We start from the raw sequence: 17,969 nt of genomic DNA on the forward strand, positions 1-17,969 counted from the left end.
CTTTTAACCTTGTAAAGTGAAACCATACAGGCACTCCTTCAGTCCTCTGGCACACTACCCTCTCCAAAACACTAACCTCACCAGCCAGTCCATCACTGTACTTCCTTTTTTCAGACATTCTGCATGGCATCAATCCAACCCAGGTGCCTTACCTGCTCTCATTTTAACTGCCTTTACTTCATCTTTCCTTATTTCTCCATTTCCCTTGCTCATCATGGTCATTTTCTTAGCGCTTCCCACTACAACTACCTTTCCCTATCTATCCTCCTTCACATTTAACAACTGCCTAAAATACTCTGCCCACCTTCCTCTTGCTGCCTTCTCTTCCATTATCATCTCTACATCTACACCTTTTACATTTTCTCTACTTAATTTGCCTTTCTCCAATTTCATTCCAAACCATTTTTTATTACTTAAAAGATTTTATCATACTCTTACTTCATTTGATATCAGCCTCCTTTATCTTGTTTTACTTTTTTACTTTGTACCTCTCGTACAATTCCCTTGTCCTAATTTATTACTGTAGTCATACTTTTATGGTGAGCTATGGGTTTCACATCCTGGAAAAGTAGTGTGCCAGGCTTTGCACATTTGCCAAAGTGATCCCTGACCTAGGGTTTGCCCGGGAATCATTATCATAGAAATTACATAGGACTAAGAATGACTGGTCATTGATTGCAAGAATTGTATGAAGATTCTTAGCTTGCATTGCATGGATTAGATTTAACAGTTGCATGATGCTCTTTGTAAGTAAATGTAAGTAACCACAAATTGCATTTATTGCAGGTAAGGAGAGTGCCTCGATCTTCTGAACGAGTGGAGGTTACCAGTGTGCATTTACAGAAGATTGAGAGGAGGCTGTAGAAGTTCACAGGTAAAGTCCATTTACAGTTATGACCACCTTGAATTGGTTTATGCTATGTAAAGTTTTCACTTTTGTGGTGCATTTATCATGCATTTTTAAATTAAACGTATTATTTTTTCTGGAAATTCCTCCCAAAAATGCAAACCCTAAAGGTACATTAGTATTAACTGGTTACATTTGGAATTTAGTTAATGTAGACAAGTGTTTGGATCTACTTTGGTTGGAGGTGGAGAAAAACTGTGGGTTCTTCTCTTTATTCTGTTGCCTCAGTCACTGGTGCTTTCCACCAAAGCCAGTGATGGCGTGTGGCAGTTGCCAACACTATAATAACTTTACAGTTGTATACATATTAAGTTTCTTTCAAATTGTTACATTATGGAACAGCATGGTCTATACTTATTTTAGCTCTATACATCTCTACACAAAGTAGTGAATTACATTAACTGTTATATGGCAATATTGTATGGTTGAATCTGCCAGTTTGAGATGCAAGTGTCTTGGTGGTTGGACTCACAGGTCAAGCCAATTTGGCAGGTCACATAACAGTAGGTTCTGTTGAAGGCTTGCCACTACTACCAGGATCTGATGTAGCCAATACTACTAGGATCTGATGTAGAGTAGCTAATGCATGAGTGTATGCAAGCACAAAAGTATACTTCTTTCTTGCAACAAGATAAATAAATATGGATTTGAGCAGTTTGATCATAGGAAAATACTGTAAAATTTACTTAATCATAAGAACATGGAGAAGTAGATATATTTGTTCACCTAGGTAAGATGCAATTGTGTGAAAGGGTGGTTCGCCTGCAAAGGTTGTAATAGGGGAGAGGAGTAGAGGGAAGTTGTGTTGGTAAAGTCTTTCTATAGTAGGGGTAGTACCAACTGATGATGGAATGTTTTGTTAAGGCCATGAGGAACTCCAGGAGGTGCTAAGATAAGAGGGAGGATGGAGGGGTGTGGAGTGTATTCAGGGATGGAATGGGTGGGAATGATTTTATGCCTTTTCCTTTTTGGCTACCTTGTAAGGGGGAAAAAGCCTTGGTGTATGTATGTATGTATGTATGAGGAACTCGTGATATCTGCATCACTCATAAGAACATGCAACTTGAGTGCTTTCATTTTATTATTACTCCTGTCCAATGATATGGAAAGGTCCAGTGAAATTAGGGTAGAACTTTGAGGTGGGGGTGTGGTAGTGTGTAAACGTCTCAAAGTTCTAAAGTACAATTTCTCACTAAATGGTTGTGCAGATGCACCATATCCTTGGTGAGAGTGAATATTTTGGATTTTTTTGAAGACTTTAAATTTGCTACTTTGACACTGATATAATCCTTGAAATTGTAGATGGAAGTTAATTCTGAAACCAGGTCATGTAGTCTTTTTGTCAGAGCCAAAGAGGACAAATTGAGGTGATTCAGATTTACCTAGTTGTATTGTACGGGAAGGGAGCTATGCCTGTGGTGACCCATCTTTGTATCTCTCAGCATAGTTTTTTCTTAATCTTGTAGTGTTTGCACATTGTCTAATTTGTTCCAAGTATCTATCACTGTGTGGGAAGCTTTTTTTTTTTTTCTCCTTCAGATCTCTTCTGTAATTATCTTTTAGTTTCTTTTTCTCTTGTTTCTCCATTGTCCCATTCAATAAATCATTCTTGTCTAAAATTTCCATTCTCTTCATAATTCTATAGGTAGTAAGTCTCCTCTTTCCATTTGTTCCAGAGTTGGTAATTCTAATTTGGACCGTCTTTGTTCATATGTCATTTTGGAAAGAGTTGGTGCCAATTTTGTTGTTGCTCTTTGTATTCTAACTTTATATTCTTTTTGGTACTGGGTGGCCAGTGTTGCAGTGTACTTCAGTTTTGGTCTTGTTAGTGTAGTTAAAAAAAAAAAAAATTATTTCCTCATCCAAATAGGCAAATGCCACTTTTATTGACCTCGATAAATTATAAGTTTCTCTGACTATTATTAATATATTTATCCGGTGTCATGTCTTTGATCATGACTCCTAGATCTTTTTCGGAGTTTACTTTTTTGACCCTCGCCAATTTTATAATCTCTTGATATTCTGTTTTTACTTTTTCTAAATTCCATTATACTACATTTCTTGATATTGAATTTCACTTCCCACTTTTGAGTCCATTTCCAGATCTTGTCCAAGTCTTGTTGTAACGAGTTGTAATCCTCCCCAGTTTTGCTTTCTCTAGTATTTTTGCATCGTCTGCAAAGAAATTCATACAACACCACTCCAGATGATGATGCAAAGCCAAAGGGTTACCTTTTATATTTAAAAAGACCTTTATGAGTATTAATAACTAACAATTCTTGACTTTCATCATTTACTGGCACCTGTAAATAAGCATCCTTTAAATCAATTTTAGAAAATATTTTGCATTTACCAACAACAGCAAGGATTTCATCAACCTTAGGAAGAGGGTACTGGTCACAGGAAATACTTTTATTTAATTCCTTGAAATCCACACAAATATGCATTGACTTTTTGTCAGCTTTTAACACTGGTACAATTGGAGCTGCCCAAGTACTAGAATTTACTGGTTCAATGATATTGTTATCAACTAACTTATCTAAAGCATCTTCCACTAATTTTCTGTAGTGGTAGGGCACAGGCCTTGCCTTTTTCCAACTAGTCACAGCACCACTCTTTAGGTGTACCTTTGCTACAACACATGAAATGGGCAATCTAGAATCAGCTGTGAATCTATACCTGTGAGTGCAATACCAATTTTAGGCATTAAATCTCTTCCACGTAAGTTAGTTATTAGACTCCACTACATACAAACTCTGAAATACATTGTGACCATTATAAAACACATTTGCATAAACCTTACCCAAAACATGTAAATTATTAACACCATAAGCCTTTAAAATTCTATCACTAGGCTCCAAAGTTAAATTCAATTTCTTAACCCAATGCAAGGCTAGGGTAGACACACTGGCCCCACAGTCAATCTCATAAGGCACATTATGACCTGCAATAATATAAATTTTATTTCTCACTGGCAAAACATTACCTACAACACTGTGTACAGGTACATGTAAAAAATCAACACCAACCACTTCTGGAAGGCTAGGCCTATCCATTAAATGTAACAACTGATTATCATCACTACCATTATCTCTTCCTGAGAAATTTCCTCAAAAACGGCATTAGTTTTCTTTTTATCAAACCTCTTATTCTTGTTCAATTTTCGAAAAGATCCTTTCTGGGCACTGCTATCACTAGGCTTACCTTGAGAACCTGTGTATTTACCAGAATTTTTTTTATAAAAATGGCACACTCTTTTGAGGTGTCCCTTAGTGTTACAAATTGAACATGTATGTGAAAAACGACAGTTCTCACTTTTATGTGGATACCCACAATGCTTATAATCTTTTTTCTGACCCTTGAAAAACTCGGAACTAACCCCTACTTTCTTGACTTCAGTAGCCGGGAACTTTTCCCCAACAAAAGCTTTTTCAAAATTTAAAATCCATTCAAAAGTCTTAGTGGAAGACATGGTTTGCAAATTTAAATTCTCGGCCACTAAGTTTGGGAAATACACCTCTGCATCCACAGCCATAAATAATTGGTCTTTTACTCATGCATCAAATAAAGTACTGCTATTTCCGTCTTCCAAAACAGTAACTGGTCCATCCACAAGTAAGATCCTAAATCCTCGTCGCCACTGTAACAATATGGCTGAGGAATCGAAGGAAAAACCAAGAACAATCTTGCTCTTTATTGGGAGCGCTTGGTAGACAATCGTAAAAAAAAAACACAAGATTGACGTCATCGTATCAGTACTTGAAACAAAAACAAAATATGTCTATAAAGGATCTAATTATATGAATAATACTAACAGATGTTATAGATCATTTAAACATAATAGAGTATCAAACATACGAGAATCGAATGGTATGTAGGCACCCTACGGTATAAGTATATAATTCTTATACACTAATACAAAGCCTACTGTAAAATAAAAATAAAGCAATAATACAATAAATATCAATTTACCACAATACCTTTTAGAGACATTGTTTCACAGTCTGAATCAACCTTTCCCAAGTGGCACCATACCATGCAGCATAAACAGGGATGGTTCTATGCTGAACAGGGTAAGTTTTAAACTTCTCTTCAAATTCAGAAGATGACCAAAGTTGTTCAATAACTGTTCCCGATTGTACGAAGGATTTAGCATTATCAGAATAAACTACAGAAGGAATTCCATATCTGTTAGCAAACCTAACGAAAGCCAAAATGAACTCAGGAGTGGACATAGAATCCACATGGCTCCATGGTGCTTGGGTTTGTTACAAACAAAACGTTTATAAGGCAGAGCGGCCTTTAACCCAGGGCATTCCAAAGAGCCATGTCCATGATTCAAACATATGTTAGTCCTAATTGAACTGCTCTAGCTTTCCTGTGTTCAAGGGAATTATAGGAAGAACACTTTGGACTTGCATGGTCAGAAGCGGGACAAAAACTCCCTTGCTAGAATCAAAAGGTTTTTTCAAGGAATTTTCCTTGAAGGCAAGGGAGCTGGAAGTATCACTTAGTTAAATTTTTGGATTTCCGAGAGGAAACATTCCATTTGTGACACCATGGTGTCAAGGACGGTAAGAGAAAGTGAGTCAAGTTGTGAATTTTTTAGAGCCTTTAAGTCCTTTGAGATAAGACCCTTTTTATGGGCTCTTTGTCTTCGGACTTTTAAGTCCTCAGACTCAGAAAATGACCTTTCGTCGCTAGCCATTTTGAAACAGCAAACAAACTCGTTCCCAAATCAAGAGTGTACGACGACTGTCATACCGAAAACTGTCTTATAGACCAACTAATACGACTGATCTTAGAGAAATTTCATCAAGATAATATATAAATACAACATTTTTTAAACAGTAAAGTGTAGACAAGGCAAGGGAACCAATGATTATAAACAATAGACCAAGTTCAAAAGAATTTTTTTATAAACTTAGAAAAATATATGGGAATAATAGCGCCCCCCCCAGTGCCGGTTACTATCCATCAAAAAGAAATAAGGTCCTCAAACGAGGAAATGACCAAAATCCGAACAAACTTTGTATGGAAGAACATCAGGAAACCGGCCTTTGTAACCACCTATTGTAACTTCAGATAATAAATCGCTAGATTGTAGCTTACGACATAAGGGGGAATTTAGTCAAAATTGACTGCAAAAGAAAATTAAGTTAATTTCAAATATTAAAGATTAAATTCTTTTTCTTGCTTTTGTCTTGGGACATACTTTTCCACAACTTTATAAATTTGTCAAAATATTCCATTTCTCATCTACTGTTGTTTCCTCCTTATGTATTCTTTCCCCGTCTGCTTTTTGAAAGAATTCTCTTATTCTATCAATTTTTTTTTTTTTTTTTTATATTAATTTTCCCTCTCTATATTGTTCATTTTTTTTCATGTATTTTTCCTCGTTTAGTTCCAGTTCAACCAATATGTGGTCACTTTTACTTATTGGTGTCTTATATTCAATCTTGTCCACTATTTCAGGTTCTGATGTGATTATTAGGTCCAGTCTAGATGGTTCTTCCTCATTTCTATACCTAGCATTCTCTTGAATCCATTGCGTCATTGTATGTTCTATAATCAAGTAGTATATTTCACCATAGGTCGCCTCAACCCTTCACTGTCATCTCTTCCCAGCAGATTTCTTTACAATTAAAGTCACCCATTATAACTATTCCATCTTCCATTATCTTGTTTAGTGTTATCCTTGTCTTCTACATATTGTGTTCTTTCTCGTCCCTCGAAGCAGTTTTAGGAGGCACATAATTTACTACAAACTTCCTGCTCTTCCCATCCTTGTCTTCCATTTCAATCATAATCATCTCTATTCTTTCCATACGTGACATTCCTCACATTTATATCCTTCTTAGTCAGGAACATAACTTCATCCCCTTGTTTTACCTCTGTTTCTTATCAAATAATTATATGCACCATGTCCTACACTGTTGGGTGGTAGTGGACCTTTTAATATTGTCTCTATCTACAATTCCCATTATGTCCAGCTGTTTTTCCTTCTGGTAGTCATTCAGTTCATTCAAGCCTGTTATTAAGCCATCTATATATGTGTAAGACACTTTTAATTTTCTGCTATTTCCATTGTGTTTTCTGTGGTGCAATGCATATGTGCATTTTAGTCTTGTGGGTGAGAGCCGGTAGATGTAGGTAAAAAGGAGAATGCATTGTTTTAGAAATTCTCCAATAACTTCTCCAGCAGTTTAGAAAACTGTGGTAATAGTGAAATTGGTCAATAGTTGTTATAGCTAGATTTATCGCCTGATTTAGATATTGGAACTACTTTTGCTATTTTCATAGCATCTGGGAATAATCCTTGCTCAAATGACTTGTTGCATATTGCTGAATTTTTTTTTGTTTGGCATGTTTTGCTTTACGAGGCTCATATTGATTCCTAGATAATCAAGTGATTTCTTGCTTTGCATTGATTTAATGGTATTCATAAGCTCATCTTTGGTGACTGGTTTTAAAAACATGGAGTTACTAATTCGTTGTTTCAAAAGTCTCGAGTTTGATTAGTTTTTATTTGGAGAGGAAATCTTTAAATTAATTTGCTATATCTTTTTTTGTTTTGCCTTTTTTAATAAGGTCTGTATTAGTTGTGATTTTTACTTTTTGGCCTAGATAAGTTGTTTCACTTCCCATCGTCTTTTTTGTATTACCTTTATTATTTTCAGAGTATCATGGTGTTTTTTCTTGCAGTTGCATAGGATTGTTGTCTGTTTTGTACATTTTGTACAGTATTTGATTTTGTCAGTCGTGGACTTGCTTTTATTGAATTTCTTGTAGAGTTGATTTTTCTTGACATGCATTCTTAAGGCTGTTAATAAACAAAAGTTTTGAATTTTTATTGTATGATTTTATTTCTACTTCGCTCTCAGGGCAACATTTGTTAAAATTACTTATACATACATACATATACCAAGGCTTTTTCCCCCTTACAAGGGAGGTAGCCAAAAAGGGAAAGGCATAAAAACACTCCCACCCATTTCATCCCTACATACACTCCACACCCCTCCCACCCTCCCTCTCATCTGAGCACCTCCTGGATGACGGGTCATCCCTGCACCCTGCCCACCGCCCTGGGTCAGAAGCAGTGTCGCAAGACACAGCACATCCACAGCAAGGCCGCTTCATTTAATCGGCGACCCCCCCTCTCCGTCCCCCCTTGCATATAAGGAGAGGATGGGGAGAAATCCCTTCGGGCTGCGTCAAAATTTACTCACACATACTACCCCACCCCCCCCGCCCATTCCTCCTCATGCAATCACAACATCATCCATATACAACCATTCTCCACTCACCTCTGTCTTCCGTCCTCTCCCTTCCTTCCTCAACAGACATTCCCCTCTTCCCCAAAGCCCCCTTCACCCCATCCATCCACCTCATCCTAGGACGTCCCCTCATGTTCACTCCCTCCACATCTGCCTTCCATACCTCTTTTACTAGTCTTTCTTCACTCATTCTTTCCATGTGTCCAAACCATCCTAATATTCTTTCATCAACCCTATCTCCCAAATCCTTTTTCACCCCTGTTCTCCTCCTCACCTCCTCATTTCTCACTCTATCCAGCCTAGTAACCCCCACCATACTTCTCAGACACCTCATCTCAAACACATTCAAACTCCTTCTCTCTTCTTCTCTTATGTTCCACGTTTCTGCCCCATACAGTGCTGTTGGCACAATCACTCCTTCATACAGTCTCCTCTTCGCATCCATTCCCAAATGTCTATTCCTCATTACACTCTTTAATCCACCAAGGCATTTACTCGCTTCTCTCAATCTACATTCTACCTCCACCTTCACTCCACCTTTTCCTGCTACACTTGCACCCAAGTATCTAAAACTATCCACTTCCTCCAGTCGCTCTCCCTTAATGTTCACTTCCAGTCTACTGCCACTTTCACCCCTTGTACATCTCATCACCTTACTTTTACCTACATTTATCTTTAGCTTTCTTCTATCACATACTCTCCCAAACTCTGCCACCAGCTTCCTCAATCCCTCCTCTGACCCTGCCACAAGCGCAGTGTCGTCCGCAAACAACAGCTGGCTCACCTCCCACTTTTCTCCATTTTCTTTAACCATCTCCAATCCCTGACCCACTACCCTAGCATTCACCTCTCGCACCACCCCATCCATGTATAAGTTGAACATCCAGGGCGACATAACGCATCCTTGACGAAGTCCCACCTTTACTTCAAACCACTCTCTCTCTCCATTTCTAATCCTGACACAAGCTCTACTACTCTCATAAAAACTCTTGACAGCTCCCAGAAGCTTTCCTCCTATCCCATAAATCTGCATAACCTCCCACAGTGCCTTTCTGTCTACCCTATCATAAGCCTTTTCCAGATCCATAAAAGCCCAAAAAACATCCTTCCCCTTTCCTATAGCTTTCTCACATATCTGTCTTACCACAAAGATCTGATCTACACAACCTCTACCTGTCCTAAATCCACACAGTTCCTCACCAAGTACTCCTTCTGGTTCCTCTCCTAATCCTCTCAAGATCCTCCCATAAGCCTTCCCTACTACACTTAACAGGCTAATCCCTCTGAAACTACTACATTCACACTTGTCCCCTTTTCCCTTGTAAAGAGGAACTATACAGGCACTTCTCCAGTCCTCCGGTACTCTACCCTCTCTCCAGCAAACATTAAATAACCTCACCAACCAGTCCACCATCACTGAACCTCCCTTTTTCAGACATTCTGCATGGCATCCATCCAGACCAGGTGCCTTACCTGCTTTCATCATCTTTACAACTGCCTTCACCTCATCCTTCCTTATTTCTCCTCCATTCTCCTCACTCATCACTCTCATTTTCTTCGCATTTCCCACTGCAGCTATCTTTCCTTCCCTATCCTCCTTCACATTTAGCAACTCCCTAAAATATTCTGCCCATCTTCCCCTTACTGCCATCTCTTCCATTATCATCTCTCCATCTGTACCTTTTACCTTTTCTTCTCTACTTGATTCGCCTCCTCTTCCTCTCTTTATTTCTTTCCAAAACATCTTTTTATTACTTTCAAAATTTTCTGTCATACTCCTACCCCATTTCACATCTGCTCTCCTCTTTGCCTCCTTTACCTTTTGCTTTACTTCTCTTTTCTTTTCTTTGTACGTCTCATATGACTCCCCCGTCCTCTTTTGTAACCAATCTGTGAATGCTCGCTTCTTCTCTTCTACAACCTTCTTTGTTTCCTCATCCCACCATTCACTACCCTTTCTTCTATTTCCCCCTGTCCTTGTTCCACACACCATCCTTGCACACTTTAAGACTCCCTCCTTGAACCATCCCCATTCCTCCTCCACACCCATCTCTGCTCCATCCTTTACTCCCTCCCACTCCTCCTTCAGCTTCTTTTTGTACTCCTTCTCCTTTTCCTTTTCATTCAAGGAGTTCACTCTAAGAACCTCCCTACCTTTTGTCCCTTTCCTCTTTCTCCATCTATCCTCCACTCTCAGCTTACCTTCCACCAAAAAATGATCTGATATTCCCCCACCCTCTCCCCTTAGCACATGTACATCCTTAACTCTTCCTATCATAATCCTATTTACCACTACATAATCCATTAGCGCTCTATCTACCACCCCTCCCTCCACCACCCTCTCCCATGTGTACTTATGCTTGACTTTCTTCCAAAACACTGTATTTGCTATCATCAACTCTCTTTCTAGACACATTTCCACCATCAACTCTCCACTACGATTCTTTCCTGGAACTCCACACTTCCCAACCACTCCATCGATTGGACCATTTCCTACCCTAGCATTAAGGTCTCCCAGTACTATTACATTGACATTTCTTCCTAAACCCTCTATGCACTCATTTAAATCTATCCAAGAGGCCTCCCTTTCTTCCACGCTCTTCTCACTGCCAGGCCCATATGCACTTACAAAGACCCACATCTCCTTTCCCAGTTTCACATTCATCCACATTATCCTTGAGGAAACCTCCTTCCACTCCACTACCTGTTTACCTATCTCCTCACTTACTAGAATAGCCACCCCTTCCCTCCCTCGCCCTCTCTTCACTCCTGATAACCTCCCACTTACACTCCCAAACTTACACTCACCCTTCCCTTTCAACTTAGTTTCACTCAAAGCCAACACATCCATCTTTCTTCTCACAAACATACTACCTATCTCTTCCCTTTTACTCTCATCTGTACCACATCCACGCACATTAAAAGACCCAAACCTTAGGGTGCTGGCCCTCCAGCACCCCTTATGCCTTCACTTTTCTCTTTAGGATGTGTGCCCCGTGGGGCTACAGGGCGAAGGATGCCTAGTCCCTCTTCCTGTCCCTTTTTTCTCGCCTCTTACGATCCAAGTGGGAAACTTGGTGGCAGTATTCTTTTCCCGTATGATTGATTGGCATTTTCAAACTCATAAACCAGATTCCAGTTTTCTTCTTTCAAGCCCTTTTAATTTTGCAATACATACATACATACATATACCAAGGCTTTTTCCCCCTTCCAAGGGAGGTAGCCAAAAAGGGAAAGGCATAAAAACACTCCCACCCATTTCATCCCTAAATACACTCCACACCCCTCCCACCCTTCCTCTCATCTGAGCACCTCCTGGATGACGGGTCATCCCTGCACCCTGCCCACCGCCCTGGGTCAGAAGCAGTGTCGCAGGACACAGCACATCCACAGCAAGGCCGCTTCATTTAATCGGCGACCCCCCCTCTCCGTCCCCCCTTGCATATAAGGAGAGGACGGATAGAAATCCCTTCGGGCTGCGTCAAAACTCACTCACACACACTACCCCACCCCCCACCCCCCCGCCCATTTCTCCCCATGCAGTCACATCATCATCCATATACAACCATTCTCCACTCACCTCTGTCTTCCGTCCTCTCCCTTCCTTCCTCAATTTTGCAATACTTTTGTAAATCATTTTACGCTTTATTATAATTTCTGGTTTTGATTTGCGATGTATTTCTATTGGGTTAATTGTGAATACAGGCAGGTGATCACTTATATCACTTAATAAAATACCACTATAATTGTTAGAACTTATAATGTTGGTAAAAATGTTTTCTATTAATGTCTCACTGGTTTTTGTTATTCGGGATTTGGGTTGGTTTGTTTATTAAAGGAAACAAACCTAATGAAAAAATCATATTGGTAAAGTGCCTGGTTTGTTTCATACTTAAGTAAACCACATTAAGGGGACCGGCTGATCAAAAGATGAAAATCTTTATTAATTGGGTTATTGCACAGAAATTTATGCCAGGAGTTAGGGACGCCATATACATCTTTCCTAACCTAAAAAAACTAATCTGTAACCCTTTCATGTTTTGAACCTCCCTTTAAAAAAAAAATGATAATTTTGAAATGGCTACTCCTATAATAATTGCTCTTCATGAATGAAATTAATATGGTGGAAGGACCTCATCCAGACCTTCAAATTAATAGAGAGAAATTTTAGTTAAAGTAATTAGTTTGTGGAATTAAATTTTTTATATTTTTTCCCACCCCGTCCCCCTTCAAATAGGGGGGGAAAATTGGCAAAAATTAACCCTTTCAGATGTTAAAAAAAAAATTCTATTTCATCAATCAGGTAGATTTAGACATATGTGTGAATTTTCAGTGAAATTGATTAAGATGTTATGGAGTAGTAGAAGTTTGAAGGTATAAAACTTAGGTTTTGAGATATGGGCCATCAAAGTTTTCACTAACTTTGAACCCCTACATACTAATATAAATAAGGGATATCATGGCATTTCCTTATTTAGTTTTTTAGGGTAAAGAAAGCTAAAGATAAATGTAGGTAAAAGTAAGGTGATGAGATGTACAAGGGGTGAAAGTGGCAGTAGACTGGAAGTGAACATTAAGGGAGAGCGACTGGAGGAAGTGGATAGTTTTAGATACTTGGGTGCAAGTGTAGCAGGAAAAGGTGGAGTGAAGGTGGAGGTAGAATGTAGATTGAGAGAAGCGAGTAAATGCCTTGGTGGATTAAAGAGTGTAATGAGGAATAGACATTTGGGAATGGATGCGAAGAGGAGACTGTATGAAGGAGTGATTGTGCCAACAGCACTGTATGGGGCAGAAACGTGGAACATAAGAGAAGAAGAGAGAAGGAGTTTGAATGTGTTTGAGATGAGGTGTCTGAGAAGTATGGTGGGGGTTACTAGGCTGGATAGAGTGAGAAATGAGGAGGTGAGGAGGAGAACAGGGGTGAAAAAGGATTTGGGAGATAGGGTTGATGAAAGAATATTAGGATGGTTTGGACACATGGAAAGAATGAGTGAAGAAAGACTAGTAAAAGAGGTATGGAAGGCAGATGTGGAGGGAGTGAACATGAGGGGACGTCCTAGGATGAGGTGGATGGATGGGGTGAAGGGGGCTTTGGGGAAGAGGGGAATGTCTGTTGAGGAAGGAAGGGAGAGGACGGAAGACAGAGGTGAGTGGAGAATGGTTGTATATGGATGATGTTGTGATTGCATGAGGAGGAATGGGCGGGGGGGTGGGGTAGTATGTGTGAGTAAATTTTGACGCAGCCCGAAGGGATTTTCTCCCCGTCCTCTCCTTATATGCAAGGGGGGACGGAGAGGGGGGGTCGCCGATTAAATGAAGCGGCCTTGCTGTGGATGTGCTGTGTCTTGCGACACTGCTTCTGACCCAGGGCGGTGGGCAGGGTGCAGGGATGACCCGTCATCCAGGAGGTGCTCAGATGAGAGGGAGGGTGGAAGGGGTGTGGAGTGTATGTAGGGATGAAATGGGTGGGAGTGTTTTTATGCCTTTCCCTTTTTGGCTACCTCCCTTGTAAGGGGGAAAAAGCCTTGGGATATGTATGTATGTAGTTTTTTAGGCTTGAATGTTGATAATATTTAGAATAAAATTTATTCATATTCAGTCATATGTTGATGTCCAGTCATATAATCTTCTGTCCCCACCTGCATTTTAGGCAGGTTATTACATTAGGATGTCATTGTTGCCAGGTTTTCAGTTGAATGTTCCAGGAGTATATTCTTTTACACTTTACTTTGTTTTTTCACAGTTTTGGGTTTCTTCTTCCTCAGACTCATCAGCTGTCTTTGATCTTCCTGCATCTGCAGAAACATTCGGTATTTCCTTTCGTATATTTATACGTCGAGATTTCCGTGCTGTGTCACCTTCTTCAGAAACAGCTGGAGTGGTGGAGAAGGTTGGAGAAGTGGAGGAGAGAAAAACGGGACGCATGGTGGAGGAAGGCGTGGGAGGCGTGGTAGAGGAGGGATATCTGGGACGGGGAGATTGTGCTTGTGGATGGCTGTGCACATTTATCTTCTGCTTGCTTACTTCGTAATTCTTGCCTCCTCCTAGCTTCCTGAAGGTGTTTGGTTTGCTTGCGAGGACGTGGCATCTCAAAAATAGTAAAACAGCTTGTCAAATGACAAAAGGATGAGTGATGGTGGCTTGCAGTGGAGCATATCACTCAATCTCCGTCTATTGTTTATCGCTTGCTGAGGCATCTACCCATGCTAGGGTCTATATATAACTTCTGGTACAGAGACAGAGTTACCAGAAGTCACTAGCAATAGCACTCAATCATTACAAATTATTGTTATTTATTGCAATAATATATATATTGTACTGACCAATACATATCATAGGGCCGAGTTGGGGGAGGAGGGGGTTTATTTCCCATAACTACGAAACTAAGGGGAATTTTGATGAAATACTCCGCATGCAGACTGTCGATTGCCATATGCAGATGTAGAATTTTTTCTCCAGTTTTTCATTTTTTTCCCAATTTTCATCGATTCTTGACTAGCCGGTCCCCTTAATATAGGTTCTTATTTTTTAGGGAGATTAAGATTTCTTCAAGCATATTAGTAAACTCATTAATATGAAAACATAAAAATATACATATATATATAATATATACATATATGCAAACATACAACATATATACAAAAACACAAAATGAAAATAAAGTGTGCTGTGTCTCGCCACATTGCTTCTGACCATATCCAACACCTATGTAGAAAATATATATATATACACACAAAATGAAACTAAGGTGTGCTGTGTCTTGCTACATTGCTTCTGACCCAGATCAGGAGAGGGATGACCCGATTAGAATTTGCAGGTTCTTACTGCATTGCTTCTGAACCATTACAAGTACCACAAAAAATATTGCTGTGTCTTGCTGCATTGCTTCTGATCCATCATGGCCACAGCCACAGGGAATAGGGGATACTGTGTCTTGCTGCATTGCTTCTGACCCAAGATAGAGGTGGGAGAGAAAGATGGCCCGATAAATAAACACTTACAATTTTTTTTTCTTCGTGGTACTTTTGAAAATGACCATACATGCAGAGTCACTTCTTGCACACCCCGCATGTAGTGTGAGTCGTCTTCCTCTTACCGTCACGGTAGCATAAAAAACACCTTCGGTATTTGCCCCCCTCTGTCTTCGTAACTGCATGGGAAGTCTTCCCATGCAGTCTTGAGGGAAAGGGCATGGGAGATGGGCTGCCTCGCTGGTTGTAGGTTTCCAGAAGCCCGACATACTCACCGAGTATGGCTGTATACGCCTCATATACATGACGAGTAGTATCGCCCAGTCATATAACCCACTTCCTCACTCACTGTCCGCAGACAGTCAAGCATCAAACGCTGACCTAAACACTCCTCTCAAACTTGCCGAATCAACATTTCGTGCTCGTGTGAACAGCACTGTCAACCACCAAACGACACACACACACACACACGAACACACGCGATCAATCTAGTAGCCACCCAGTACTGACATACGATATTACGTATACTGACGGTCCTCCCCTGGATATATAATTAACATGTATGGTAATAGACATCAATATGTAATTAATGCAGTTGCCCCACCCATGTGGGACAACAGACAAACTAGAGATAAATGTTAAGATCACGATTAAAGGCAACTCAAGAACTTGTCTATTCAGCACTTCCGGAGAGCAAAACTCTCTGGCAAGACGCGGACCGTCGTCGGTTCTTGTGACGTGCCCTAGTGTTAAGACTGTGTAACAGAGTGTAACTAAGTTCCTTAAAGTGTGAAGAATAAAGAACAAAACTAAAAATGTGTGTGCAAGTAACCCCTTTCTGAGATGATGTAACGACCCCGTTACATCTTGTGTCTACAAAGTAATGCTCGATGGAGATCATGTAACGATACTGTTACACCCATCCCGTTACAATGGCATTTGCCAGGGTCCGGTGGAAGTGGTAATGATCCCCCATGTGGCCCAGTTTTTTTTCCATATGGCATGACAATTGACTATTGTCATGTCATCAGGAAAAAAAAAGTTTCTTGTACCACTTCCTCCATCACCTGACAGAAGGGTATGACCTGGCCAGCTGGTCGCTCAGATCAACACCCTTCATATGCTTCGTGTAGTCCGCAATACACTGGGCCTTCTGGATCACCTTATCATGGCTCTGGACATCAACCATGCCAGATGTATGGACTGTACTTAGCATGGTGACCGTCCTTTTGTCTTTCCATTGTGAGCACAACATCCCTGTGGCATTTGACTGATAGTCCACATCCCCTCTCTTTTCCACGCTGAGGTCTGCAGGCATATGGCGCCAGTTTATCTTCATGGTTCTGACGGCTCCAGTCCTCCGGGCCTGAAGATAGTGGAACAAGGAAGGAGATGTGTACCAGTTGTCAACGTAGACAATATACCATATTTTACGGCTTGCAAGACGCTGCATCTTGGAAGACGCACCCTAATATTTGAAAGAAATTTCTAAGAAAAAAAAAGTCATTCTCATACAAGAACACATTCACCATATACCCGACCACTGAACACAAACACATAAGAAGCAAGGAGTCTGCAAGACACTATTGTCTCAGCACTCATTACAAATTTGCTGAAGCACTCACCACAAATTTACAACTACAGGTAGTCGTCGACTTACGACCTATGCGACTTATGACTGATTGACTTTACGACCATGAGATAGTGCAATAATATTTAACATTTAATAGAGTAATAGAATTGCAATGTTATGCCTGGCAGTGCAGTACAATTACTCCGCACGCCGTGGGACGCGAGTATGATAGTTTTGGCAGGCTGCTAGCAGTGTCAGCATCCCAGCTAGGTAAATATACTTTCATTTTGTTTGAAGTAAAATGTTTCCTAATTTACCTTTCATTTTGTATTTATGTATTTTTATATGTTTTGTAATTAATCAAATGTAACAGTAAAACTTTCTTTATGCCTAGGCTAGTTTGTTGTTGATAACAATATGTTCGGTATAGTACGTAAACGAAAAGAATGTGTTTTGAAATAAAAAAATTCCTAATTTTGCCTTGCATTTTGTATTTTTATATGTTTTGTAATTAATAAAATGTAGCAGTAAAACTTTTTATGCCTAGTCTGTTGTCGATAACAATATATTCGGTACAGCATTTTGTATTTTTATGTTTTGCGATTAAAAATGTGGAACAGTAAACTTTGTTTATGCCTAGTCTGTTGTCGATAATATTTTCGGTACAGTACGTAAACGAAAAGAATGTGTTTGAATTTTTTTTAACTAATTTTGGCAATGATTTTAATTTAACCAACAAAAAGCACTTGTAGGTCAAAGATGACAGGACTTTATTCAGCATGCGTAGGCCTAACAAAAATGAGAAAAAAGTTAATAAATATCAAACAACGTAGCTCAAAGATAACAAGATTTTATTCAGTATGCATGTTTCCTAAAGAAAGTCTGATGGTAAAATAATAGAAAGGTTAAAAAATACAGTATTAGATATCATAGGTCAAAGATGATAGGATTTTATTCAGTATGCTTATGTAGGCTACATTTCCCAGAAAAAAATCAGATAAGATTATAAAAAGGTTAAAAATACTATACAACATAGTTCAAAGATGCTAAGATTATTTCAGTATGCTAAGTATAATATACAATATACAGGGTATATATATATACAGTAACAAAAATAATATTTAAAGGGTAATATATATATATAAAGGGTAATATATACTGTATATACAGTCAAACCTCGGTTATCGAACGCTTCTGTTCTCGACCAAATCGGTTTTCGACCAAAAAGTTCGAGAATTTTA

At 39.5% G+C, this 17,969-nt stretch overlaps 1 long non-coding RNA gene across 1 annotated transcript in view; it reads left to right on the forward strand.

Annotated features, from left to right (window-relative positions):
- The first annotated feature begins 783 nt into the window (after nt 1-783).
- The window catches only part of LOC143033052 (uncharacterized), a 75,260-nt gene continuing 58,074 nt past the window's right edge, over nt 784-17,969 (forward strand). The window contains exon 1 of the long non-coding RNA XR_012967159.1: nt 784-874. This is a non-coding gene — a long non-coding RNA (uncharacterized LOC143033052). The remainder of the gene's footprint in view (nt 875-17,969) is intronic.

Source organism: Oratosquilla oratoria, chromosome 15, assembly GCF_046742065.1.
Source record: "Oratosquilla oratoria isolate Oo_2021 chromosome 15, ASM4674206v1, whole genome shotgun sequence".
Classification (NCBI taxonomy): domain Eukaryota; kingdom Metazoa; phylum Arthropoda; class Malacostraca; order Stomatopoda; family Squillidae; genus Oratosquilla; species Oratosquilla oratoria.